Raw genomic sequence first — 13,480 nt, 5'->3', positions numbered from 1 at the left:
GGAAGAGGACACCAATATCTCATAACTGCATGATATTATACTTATTCTGTATTAATTGTAGATTTGGGATACTTTTTTATAATAATGAATTTGAGCAAATATTAGATATTATTCATTATACAACATTCCAGCTTAAGTCTTCAATGATTCTGTATTGATACAGACAACAAATTTACGTGCTATGTCAGTTAGTCATGTAGCTTCCAGGTGTGTGCTCTTTTATCACAGGGGAAGAGAAGTAGCAGGAACTAGGGCTGAGATGCTTGTTTTCACACAGAAGAAAAGATCTGGTTTAACTCTCAAGACCCAGTTCCACCTCTTCTCTTTACATGGATGAATAACTGAAAGCCGGGATTTTGCATAGTTATCTTTGTATACCTCCTAGTAGGCGGACACAGTGCCTGGCATGTCATAGGCACATTAGTTTCCTAACAATGAGTTACAGCTTACCACAACTTACTGGCTCATACCGCTACCCATTCATTATCTCATAGTTCTGTAGGTCAGAAGGAAGGAGAGATTCGCCTGGGTTCTCTGCTTAGCGACTCACATGACCAAAATTAAGGTATTAGGCAAGCTGTCCTGTTATCTGTAAGCTCTGGAGAACAACTCACTTCCAAACTCATTCAGGGTGTTGGCCAAATTCAGTGGCTTGTGCTTGTAAGACTAACATCCCCATTTCCTTGCTGGCCTGTTTTCTTTGCCATGTGGCTGCCTCCATCTTCAAGCCAGCAATAGTGCATCAAATCCTCACATTTGGAATCTCTCTGACTTCCTACTCCGCCAGCAGGAGAAAACTCTCTGCTTTTAAAGAACTCATGTGATTAGGTTATGCACACCCAGTAATCTCTATTTTAATGTCAACAATCAGTAACCTTACATCTGCAAAACACCTTTTGCCACATAGCATAACTTAATCACAGGAGTAACACCACGTGACAAGGGCCATGGGAGCCATGATAGAATTCCACTTAGCACAGTAGAGGTAGGGTTTGTAACTCCACCCACTGTAGTGCTTTCTAGTGGATATCACCTTGCAGACAAGGGAGAAATTCTTCCTGATCTCCAAGGGTATGCCTTATGTAGATTAGCACTACTTGTCCCAAAGCAAGCATAATGTTTCTCCTCTGTATCATACAGGGAGCCTCCTACTCTCGATTTATACTGTTGTACCTGGAGAAGCTTCCTGAGACAAGTTGACCTTTCTGTTCAATTCCTAGCATGGTTCTACTTAGGGATCAACTGGTAAAAATTCCTTATAAGTCTTCAAAACTTCTCTTCTTCTCTTTCTAAACACCTCCTTCTAGGTAATCTCAACCTGAACCCCAGTTTTAAATACAAGTATATACTGTGACTATACTATATAGTTCTGATTCCTTTTCTGAATTCTATTCCACCTTCTTGAGGTGTCCACCTGGATATTTATAAGATATATAATCCCTCACTCTTATTTTCCACATACCCTAAAGCTGCTCTTAACCTTCTCCAAACCAGTAATTGGCAATGCCATCAACCTAACTTTTTAAGCCGAAAGAATGAGTCATTCTCAATTTCTGTCTTTCTCTTCCTCTCATCAGAATTCCATCAGCAAGTCTTATCTATGCTATCTCTAAAATATGTTTCAAAACCATCTACTTCTGAATAATAGAATTACATTATCACTATTTTGCAACTGCTAATTTAGAGATCTGAGTGATGATTATCAACAATTGTTAACATCCCAGAAAGAGACACTCAGATATTGTGTGCCTCCTGATGGAAGGACATTTGGCAAAGAAAAGAAAAAAAATTAAACCTGAACCCAATTAAACTTTTAGCTCTAACTTCTTACAGAAGACACAGGGGATAGAGGAACACATAAAATGACACCCTTATGATGCAATTAGGTAAGTCCAAACTGGCAAACACTCTTAATGAAGCCACACAAATTCTTTAATGGATAAGTTACAAGGAAAAGAAAATAACAAGAGAGACATAAATGTCACCTCAACCAAATGCAATATATGAACATAAGGACCTTGACTCAAATAAATCATTAAAAAGTCATAAGACAAAGAAATTTGAACACCGACAGGATATTTGATAACACTAGGGTAGAGGGGAATAGAGGATGAAGAGAGGATACAACAATTCATGTATTACTAGCATAAATAAAAGATAAATATTTAAGGTGAGGTGCATTCCAATTACCATGATTTGACCTTTACACATTATACGAATGTATCAAAATGTCACATTTGCCCTTAAAATATGTACATCTATTATGTATCAATAAAAAATGCATACATACATAAAATTAGACATATTAGCAGTAAAGTTGTACTTGATAAAAGTTGCTACTGATTAAAATCTAACAGAAGGACTGAACAAAAGGTAAAGATTATTTATGTTTAGGCATAAATTAGTATTGTATTCAAAATATAAATCCTTGTCTGTTAAATATTTACATTGTAATATTTATGGATGAAATGATATAACATTTTATATTTGCTGCAAAATAATGTGGAAAAGTTGGTGAGCTATAGAAGAAACAAAACTGGCAACGAGTTGATAATGGTCAAATGTGGGTGATGGGTGTGTCAGAGTTTATTTTACGATTTTTTTCTAAATTTGTATATATCTGACATTTTCTTTAATAAAAAGGTCTTTAAGACATTCACTTCCTGCCAGTTCCACTATTGCTGCCTCATTAGTGCCACCATCCTCTCTTACCTGTGAGGCATATAAGAGTGCCCCCCTGGGTACTCCCTTTATTCATGGTAGCCTCCTTCAATCCATCCTCTTCATAGCAGTCAGAGTGATCATTTAAAACTCAAATCAGCCAGATGTGGTGGCTCAGGCCCGTAATCCCAGCATTTTGGGAGGCTGAGGTGGGTGGATCACCTGAGGTCAGGAGTTCAAGACCAGCCTGGCCAACATGGTGAAACCCTGTCTCTACTAAGAATACAAAAATTAGCTGGGCGTGGTGGTGCATGCCTGTAATCCCAGCTACCCGGGAGACTAAGGCAGGAGAATCACTCGAACTCAGGAGGTGGAGGTTGCAGTGAGCCAAGATTGCACCACTGCACACCAGCCTGGGCAACAAGAGAGAAACTCTGTCAACAACAACAACAACAAACTCAAATCATATCCTGTCTTCCTCACCTTGTCTCCTTTAATGACCTTCCCCAAACTTCTCATTCAACTGAAGTAAAATCTAAACCCCTGACCCACAAGGTCCTTCGTAATCTGGACCCTGAACGTCTCTTCAAACTCATCCTACATGTCTCTTCCTGATACTCTGGCCACGCGGAGGTTCTTTCTGTCTCTCAAACATGCAAGCTATTCCCTTCTCAGGGCCTTTGTCCCAGCAATTCCCTCTACCAGAAAGACTCTTCTCTGAGCCCTCTGAGGGGCCTGCTTCTTCCTGTTCTGGTTTCAGGGAGGCCTTTCCTGGTACTGCCAAGCAAAAGGAGCCATTCTGTCATTGTCCATCATACGAGTCTGTTTCTTTGCTATTATTTTATCACTGATATTTAGGTAGCCAGTTTGTTCATCTATTTTTACCCACTAAAATGTAAGTCTTATTTGCACAAAAAAGAGGGCCTTTTTCTATGATGTCCCCTGTACCTAGAGCTGCCACTCAACAAATATTATTTGAATAAATCAATGAATTAATTTATACAAGATCTAAGTTTCTGTTTCAGTTCTACATTTGTATGAGTCTTGTTTTAGTTAGTATGTGACCAGGAAGACTATACAGAAGAGTTCAGCTCTCACCTTGTAGGTCTGTGACTTTGGGAATTAGCTTCTCCACACCTCTGCCTATTTCTCTGTAAAAGGAGACTTCTACTAGGTTATGAACATAAATCAAATTTTATTCGTCATCTACCTATATTCCAAGTACCCCTTTCTATTGTCAATAGTAATTAACACATTTTAAATTACATGTGTATTTATATTTATTTAAGTTATATACATTATATATATCATCCTAGCTGTGAGAGCAAGGACCATATTTGTTTTCACCTGCTGTTGTATCCTATAAGTATCACAGTAATTGGCGCATTCTAAACTCAATACTCATATATAGAATAAGGGAATAAGTGAGTAAGCAGATACATATACTGAAGGGCGACAGGCTAGTCAGAGACGACACCGGTGGCAGCCAAGAGATCTTTATTGGAGAGGTAGAGGTCAGGTTGCGCGGGGGAGAGAGAGAAGAGAAGAGAAGAGAAGAGAGAGAGGAGAAGAGAAAAGAGAAGAGAGAGAGAGCTGCTGGTGTGCTGGGTTTTATACCCCTTGGGCCTATGTGGGGTGGGCCCAAGGGAAGGCGGGAGATGATTCTTTCTGATTGGCCCTCCTTTGACAGGTTCAGACAGTGCCCAGTCAAGGAGGGGAGAAGAACCCAGAACTGGCGCCATTAAGGTACCCCTGTTACCTAACATATACTATGCCCACTATATAACAATTCCTCAATAAAGGGTACTTTTGTTATAATGGAAATGGTGGCAGTTCTCTTAGCATTAACCCAAAGGGTCAGGTGAATGAGTCCATACAACCAGATCTTTGAAATGGTCATGAATCTCAAATGCCTTGTTGCAGGCAAAGAATTGGATGATAGGTTTCCCACACACCCACTGTAATCTCTGGTGCCAGCACTCCTGGTTTGACAGCTGAATTCTCACTTCCATCATCTCTGAGCCAGCCATGATCATCTAAGTCAGCTGGCCTGTGTGGCTCACTGCTCTCACTTCCTGTTTGCTTACTCATTATTAAACCGTTTCCGGACTTCTATGTTTTTACCTCAGCCTGGGAACCTAAAAATGACTTTTCTTTGATTATTACCTGGCTTTCTAGGGCTTAAAATCCTGTCCTAACCTCTAAGTGCACTACAGCTTTCTGACAAGAATAAAATAATGAACTAGAGCAGTAGAAACGAAAACAATCCTCTTCTTTTACAGAATAAAATAGTAAGGAATGCTACCTGGTACCTAACATATTTGGTTAGATTACAATATCACATGGCTATATTTCATAAAAGCATTTTATTTATACTGCCTATTAAGTGCATTGGCATCAAAATTTATTTTTTATTGCACCTAACTGGATTTGTGTTTAAACTTTTTTTGCCCCCATCCACCTTAGATTGGCCCTTACTAAATATCTTTTTTTAAAATGAACCAATTTTCTCAAGCCCATTTTGTATTTTGTTTCTGATTTCTAGAATATCGGCACTGTCACTTAGGGTAATATTTTCTCTCAATTATAATTTCTATTACTTTCATTCATTGAAATGACTATGAGTTTGAGCAGTCTGTCTGTCTAAATTTGGAGAAGATCAATTATGTTAAATATTTCAAATATTTGAAAATGGGATTAAAGAATCTTTCAATAACAGTAAAATGTTCTCTCTCTTGAAATATGTCTGAATTTGCCTACCATCAGAGACTTAAATGTAGAATAGACAAAACATAAGAAAAATTATTTAAGGAATATTTGTTTATTATCTACAAGGACTAGGTTAACTGATATAGGATATGCTTTTTTAGTTCTACTTTGTAATTTTATGATTCTTACTTATAGTGTCTCTAGGACTTTCTATCTGGATACAATTCATTTAATTGCATCCAAGTTATTCTCCTATTTAACACACAGGAGTTTTCATACTAATGTAGCATACTGATTTAACATTCCTTTTAAATACCATTTCATAATCTTAAGTTTATTTCTAAAAAGTTGATAAAATATCTTAAAGCTGGGTTACGTACATGTCCCACTCAAAATTTATATAGAAGGCACAAGAAATAGCTTCATTCACTGAAGAAAAATTTTGACATCTTTGATAAGAAAGCAAGAAGCCAAACTGCATGCTGGGATCATCTATCTTGAAAACAGTCCATGTTTTCACCCGAACAGTCATCTGCAAAGACGCACAGACAGCTGCAGACCCGTCCTGCCCAGAGACGAGCCTTCCACAGAATCCTGATGAGGCTGCTGCCTGTAGTCTGTGGGGTGATGGGTGACCTCCGACCCTGCCTGACAGCCAGCACTTTTGTCATCTTTCTGTTCAACAAGTCAAATTAGGCTATAATTGCTGCACAGACAATGGGCTGTAATTACACATTCACGTCCCAGAGTCTGGTAGGAGGGAGATGATTCCAGCTGGAAGCGGATAAGGAGAAGTCGAAAAGTCAAAAGACAAACCACTTTTTGATACTTTTCTCCAAAGTGTGGCTGTACTGTGGACTCCTCAAAGAAGAGAAGGAATCAAATGACACTGGACAGCAGCCACTCTTATTCAAAATACCATAAAGACATTACTTTCATGGACTTTAGTAGGCGTGATACACCAAAAGTTATGTGACTAATAAATAAAAGCAAGGACAACTATGGTTCCCACAACTATGGTTCTCTACAGTTCTCTGCAGATGCTGCTTACTGTTACTAATCTATTTTAATTGGAAAAAAAAAAGGAAGAATGAAGCTATATAGGACTTAGGAGAGACAGGATGTGCAGTCATATTTCTCAATGTGTTTTACTATATCAACTACTTTGTTTTTGCTATTCAATTTTTTAATTCTGGGAGTTATTCATTAGGGTGAGCCAAAGTTACTCTAAAAAAAATTTAAGCCCTATTTTTAGATATGCAAAACATTTACAGTAGCAAATTAAGTAGACTGAACAGCTTAAAAACACCCATAAAAGCAGGTCTGCCTTTGCTGCCTTTGAGACCATCTGCAAAATTATTGGCATCTTTCACCCTCCCTATCCAAAGTTGTGGATCTACCAAGTAAGTTATAGTTTTCTCAGGAATGAGATAACTTGTATTTGTTTCTGACATTTCTTTTCTGACATTTGCTTTTCCAGCATCTTCTTGAATGCCTTTAGAGCTAAACACTTACCTCCTAATGAGGCAGCCCATGCCATCTTGAAATAGCGCTATTAAAAATATCTTCCTCATGTTAAAAAAAAATGCTCTGGTTTAGTTATCATTCATTCACCCTAACCTTATATCTTGTATACCAGTCCTTGGTCACATTCCACTTGGAAAATCATTTAATATTTAAAGATAGCTGTAATGCTACCCCACCCTCACCCCAGCAAACATTCTTTGTTTGTTTTCTCTATGACATGACTTCAACTCTTTTAGCAATCTAATATGAATATATATCCATATGCTTTAAGGCACCTAGAACTTAAAACAATATTCCAGAGGTGATCTGATCAATGCAAACAGTCTGGCACTGTTTGCATCATTATTCTATTGTTCTGTTAATAAGCCTGTGATCACAGAGATTCTCTGAGCACCCATGCCAAAGTCTTGTCTCTCTTGAAGCTTACTATAAGCCAAAGCCTCAGAGTGTTTTATCTATATGCTAAACCAAGTGTATACCTTCTCTCACCTGTTTTTACTTTGCTTTCTTGGACCTAAGGGCCAGTCCTTACATTTAACTGCATTAAATTTCATATTGTTCACATCAACCTAATAATATCAAATTTCATTATCATCCTAGATCCTGATTCTGCCATTCAAAGTATAAGTACCAATCGAACGTTATTAGTAGAATAAATTAAGCAAAACCGTCAGTAATACAAATGATCTATACTTTTGTACCAGTAAGTTAAATAAAAATTATAGGATTATACAATAAGTCATTAGGACTGCCTTCCATATTTCATTCAAGGAAGTAGTTAACTGAAGTAATCAGAGCCAAAGTCAACACTAGACATCTTCTGCTAACATGATATTAATCCAGTGTTGGGGCATATGGCCTTGGAGTCAAACTTTTTTTTTTTTACATTTCAAGAAGTAAAGTTCAATACTATCTTCCCATCCTGACCATGTCTACCTCCTACCCCTTCCTTGTGGCCACTATTTCCTCCCCAAATTGCAGAAAAATCAGGAAAACATTATAGCATGATTGAAGAAAGACGGAGATCAAAGTAAAGCCAAATGAATTGTCATGACCATGATTTATTCAACCAGGAAAAATGGCGGTGGGGGCAGTAATGTTGCAGAACCTTCAATTCTGGTAGTTACTGACTGAATACTCTATGGAAGATAATGACCTCTCACTTTAGGAGAAAGAAAAGTCAGCCGGGCACAGTGGCTCATGCCTGTAATCCCTGTACTTTGGGAGGCCAAGGCAGGTGGATCATGAGGTCAGGAGTTCAAGAGCAGCCTAGCCAAGATGGTGAAATCCTGTCTCTACTAAAAGTACAAAAATTAGCCAGGTGTGTGGCTGGTGCCTGTAATCCCAGCTACTTGGGAGGCTGAGGCAGGAAAATCACTTGAACCCGGGAGGCAGAGGTTTCAGTGAGCCGAGATCGCACACTGCACTCTAGCCTGGGTGACAGAGCAAGACTCCGTCTCGAAAAAAGAAAAGAAAAAAAAAATTACCAACAATAAAATGTCCAGGACAGGATGGTTTCACAGCTGAATTCTATCAGACATTCAAAGAAGGATTGCTAACAACCCTATTGACACTATTCCACACGATAGAGAAAGAGGGTATCCTCCCTAAATCATTATATGAAGCCAGTATAACCTTAATACCAAAACCAGGAAAGGACATAATGAAAAAACAAAAAGAAAACTACAGACCAATATCCATGGTGGACATAGATGCAAAAATCCTTAACAAAATACTAGCTAACTGAATCCAATGGCATATCGAAAAGATAATCCACCATGATCAAGTGAGTTTCATACCAGGGATGCAAGGATGGTTTAACATACACAAATCAATAAATGTGATACACCACATAAAAAGAATTAAAAACAAAAATCACCTGATCATCTCAACAGACATAGAAAAAATCTAGCATCCTTTTATGATTAAAATCCTCAGCAAAACTGATAAACAAGGGACATACCTCAATGTAATAAAAGTCATCTATGACAAACCCACAGTCAGCATAACACTGAATAGGCAAAAGGTAAAAGCATTCCCTTTCAGAATTGGAACAAGACAAGGATGCTCACTCTCACCACATCTATCCAACATAGTACTGGAAGTCCTTGTTAGAGCCATCAGGCGAGAGAAAGAAATAAAGGGCATCCAAATCAGTAAAGAGGATGTCAAACTCGCTGTTTGCATATGATATGTTTGTATATCTAGAAAACCCTAAAGACTCCTCCAGAAAGCTCCTAGAACTGATAAATGAATTCAACAAAATTTCAGGATGCAAGATTAATGTATACAAATCAGTAGCTCTGCTATACACCAACACAAACCAAGCTGAGAATCAAATCAATAATTCAACTCCTTCTACAATAGCTGCAAAAAAATAAAATAAAATACTTAGGAATATACCTAACCAAGGAGGTGAAAGACCTCTACAAGGAACACTACAAAACACTGCTGAAAGAAATCATAGATGGCTGGGCGCAGTGGCTCACGCTTGTAATCCCAGCACTTTGGGAGGCCGAGGCGGGTGGATCACGAGGTCAGGAGATCGAGACCACGGTGAAACCCCGTCTCTACTAAAAATACAAAAAAATTAGCCGGGCGTGGTGGCGGGCGCCTATAGTCCCAGCTACTCAGAGAGGCTGAGGCAGGAGAATGGCGTGAACCCAGGAGGCGGAACTTGCAGTGAGCCGAGATTGTGCCACTGCACTCCAGCCTGGGCAACAGAGTGAGACTCTGTCTCAAAAAAAAAAAAAAAAAAAAAAAAAAAAAACAAACACAGAAATCATAGATGACACAAACAAATAGAAAAACATTCCATTCACATGGATGGGTAGACTCAATATTGTGAAAATGACCATACTGCCGAAAAGGAATCTGCAAATTCAATGCAATTCACATCAAAATACCACCAGCATTCTTCACAGAACTAGAAAAAACAATCCTAAGATGTATATGGGACCAAGAAAGAGCCCGCATAGCCAAAGTAAGACTAAGTAAAAAGAACAAATCTGGAGGCATCACATTAACTGGCTTCAAAATATACTATAAGACCGTCATCATCAAAACAGCATGGTACTGATATAAAAATTGGCACATAGACCAATGGAATATAATAGTGAACCCAGAAATAAAGCCAAATATGTACAGTGAACTGATCTTCAACAAAGCAAACAAAAACATAAAAGTGGGGAAAGGATACCCTATTCAACAAATGATGCTGGAATAATTGACAAGCCACACGCAGGAAAACAAAACTGAATCCTCATCTCTCACCTTATACAAAAATCAACCAAGATGGATCAAGGACTTAAATCTAAGACATGAAACTATAAAAATTCTAGAAGATAACATTAGAAAAACCCTTCTAGATATTGGCTTAGGCAAAGACTTCATGACCAAGAACCCAAAAGCAAATGCAACAAAAACAAAGATAAACAGGTGGGGCTTAATTAAACTAAAGAGCTTCTGAACAAAAGAAGGAAAAGTCAGCCAGCAGAGTAAAAGACAACCCACAGAGTGGGAGAAAGTCTTCACCATTTATGCATCTGACAAAGGACTAATATCTACAAGGAAGTCAAGCAAATTAACAAGAAAAAAACAATCCCATCAAAAAGTGGACTAAGGACATGAATAGACAATTCTCAAAAGAAGATATACAAATGGCCAACAAACATATGAAAAAATGATCAGCATCACTAATGGTCAGGGAAATGCAAATCAAAACCACAATGCGATACCACCACCTTACTCCTGCAAGAATGGCCATAATCAAAAAATCAAAAAATAATAGATGTTCGTGTGGATGAGATGAAAAGGGAACACTTCTACACTGCTGGTGGGAATGTAAACTAGAACTGGTACAACCACTATGCAAAACAGTGTGGAGATTCCTTAAAGATCTAAAAATAGAACTGCCATTTGATTCAGCAATCCCACTGCTGGGTTTCTACCCATAGGAAAACAAGTAATTATACGAAAAAGATACTTGCACACACATGTTTATAGCAGCAAAATTTGAAACTGCAAAAATATGAAACCAGTCCAAATGCTCATCAATCAATGAGTGGATAAAAAAATTGTGGCAAATACACACACACACACACACACACACACACACAATGGAATACTACTCAGCTGAATTAATGGCATTCGCAGCAACCTGGATGGAACTGGAGACTCTTATTCTAAGTGAAGTAACTCAGGAATAGAAAACTAAACATCATATGTTCTCACTCATAAGTGGGAGCTAAGCTATGAGGAAGTACAGGCATAAGAATGATACAGTGGACTTTGGGGACTCAGGGGAAAAGTGGGAGGGAGGTGAGGGATAAAAGACTACAAATCAGGTTCAGTGTATACTGCTTGGGTGATGGGTGCACCAAAATCTCACAAATCATCACTAAAGAACTTACTCGTGTAACCAAATAACACCTGTTCCCAAAAACCTATGGAAAATTTTCAAAAAATTGAGGCCTTAAAGTCAGTACAGTCTGACTTTTCTTCACACATTTTTTCAGTGTAAAATATGTGTCTAATATCAAAATATGGAAATAACATGAAAAAATGGGAAAAAGAAAAATGCGTTATTTAATATCACTACTTGTTAATAATTATGGTTAATGTTTTTATGATATCTTTTCAATCTGCTTTTTCTACCTAGTCTTTAGAAGAAGAAAAAAACTAACTTGGGGAACTTATATAAAGCATTCCCTATCCTGCTTTCAAGTGTTACACTTCTTTCACTTACCATAATGGCATGTGTTTTTCATGATATTTGTAAGCATTATTTTTAATGGCTATGTTATTCTTTAAATGCAAAGACAAGAAATCCCTTTACTGGTTGATAAGGTTTGGCTCTGTGTACGCACCCAAATCTTATCTTGAACTGTACTCTCATAATTTCCACATGTTGTGGGAGGGACCCTATGAGAGATAATTGAATCATGGGGGTGGTTCCCCCATATTGTTTTCGTGGCAGTGAATAAGTCTCAGGAGATCTGATGGTTTTATCAGGAATTTCTGCTTTTGCATCTTCCTCCTTCTCTCTTTGCCTGCTGCCAACTATGTAAGATGGGACTTGCTCCTTCTTGGCTTGCACCATGATTGTGAGGCTTCTTTGTAAGTCCAGTTAAACCTTTTTCTTTTGTAAATCGCCCAGTCTGCCTTTATCAGCAGTGTGAAAACGGACTAATACACTGTTCCTCTATACTTTTACTTACAGTTTGTTTCCAATTGTTTGTTATAAATCATAGTGTGGTGAACATATTGAGACACAATTTGTTCTCATTATTTCCTAATGATATATTCTCAAAAGTGGAATTACTGGGCCACAGCGATATATTAAGCAGCATAGTAAGGTTAACAGACAATTTAATTAAAACTCCAGATATATGACTTCTAATTCCAGCATTTTTTTTTTTCTAAATTACTTTGTAACGTTGGTCAAATGGGTTCATTGCTCTGGTCTTCAGTTTTTTCAGTTTCCTCACCTACAATATAAGAAGGCTAGACTAAATTATTCGTATTTTAGGGTGTCTACCTTTGTTATCTATGAGTGCATAACAAATTAGCCACAAAACCGTTGGGCTAAACCAAGAATTATTCTGTTATTTCTGATGATTCTGCGGGTTGACTGTGTCTCATCTGTATCTTCTCCTGCTGGTCTTGCTCATAGCTCCTTATACAGTTGCAGTCAGATGGGAGCTCCATATTCAATATCCAAAATGGAATGTCCAAGATGGATGCACTCATGTACCTAGCACCTTGGCAGGGATAGCTGGGATCAGCTGGGATCCTAGGAAAGCTGGGATTCCCTCTCTCTCTCTCTATAGCCTCGGGGTGTCCCCTCTTCATATGACCTCTCTATATAGTATTTCCAGGTTGTCTCTCCGTGTGGTCTCTCCTTCAGGGCAACAGAACTTCTTATGTGGAAGCTCAGGCTCTCAGAAGTTCAGATATATCATCACTTCTGCCACCTTCTCTTGAAACAGCCAAGTCACAGGATCAGCCCAGCTTCAATATGAGAGGGACAATGCAAAAGCATGGATACTAGAGGCCATCTTTGGCAAATAGCTATCACTTAGTATCTGACTGCAATAGGGTCCTTAGAGCTCTAGGATTTTAATGATTTGAAAATTTGCAATCCACATGTGGCAAGTGCTATGATAGTCTATGTATCACATTAGGGACAGTGTAGTGAATCTCTCTTATCAAGGATATTTATTTTACTAGAACACTCAATTTATCAACTCTTCCGGGAAAGGAGTGAAAGTATTCACAAAAAGAATACTGGAAGCATTCTTTCACTTTTGGGAAAAAAAACAGAGAAGATTTACTCTACTTGTGTTAAAATAATTGCACTATCCTTTTTGTGCTGACAATCTCTACATTTACATGTTAGCTATCTGCTGCACAGAAGGTATACATCAATTGAACCTCCCCACACCCTACCCAAGAAGAGTACCTGGTGGAAGATCCAACAGTATCTGGGAGTAATGGAGTTTTCTCACATGGAGTTCAGAAGACGGTAATTCTGACTGGGTTTTACTGACACTCCACGTGATTGGGGAAACCAAAACAAGAT

The 13,480-nt window shown here is 38.2% G+C and overlaps 2 long non-coding RNA genes across 2 annotated transcripts in view; both read right to left on the bottom strand.

Moving 5' to 3' along the window:
* LOC115835200 overlaps nt 1-13,480 on the bottom strand; it is a 683,509-nt gene that overhangs the window by 575,515 nt on the left and 94,514 nt on the right. The window lies entirely within an intron of this gene.
* Nucleotides 1-13,480, bottom strand: part of LOC105739837 — a 43,315-nt gene that overhangs the window by 29,071 nt on the left and 764 nt on the right. The window contains exon 2 of the long non-coding RNA XR_001115820.1: nt 13,361-13,449. This is a non-coding gene — a long non-coding RNA (uncharacterized LOC105739837). The remainder of the gene's footprint in view (nt 1-13,360; nt 13,450-13,480) is intronic.

This window comes from Nomascus leucogenys, chromosome 5 (genome assembly GCF_006542625.1).
Source record: "Nomascus leucogenys isolate Asia chromosome 5, Asia_NLE_v1, whole genome shotgun sequence".
Classification (NCBI taxonomy): domain Eukaryota; kingdom Metazoa; phylum Chordata; class Mammalia; order Primates; family Hylobatidae; genus Nomascus; species Nomascus leucogenys.
Note: the sequence above shows the minus strand (reverse complement) of the source record. Positions and strands in the feature narration are given on the sequence as shown.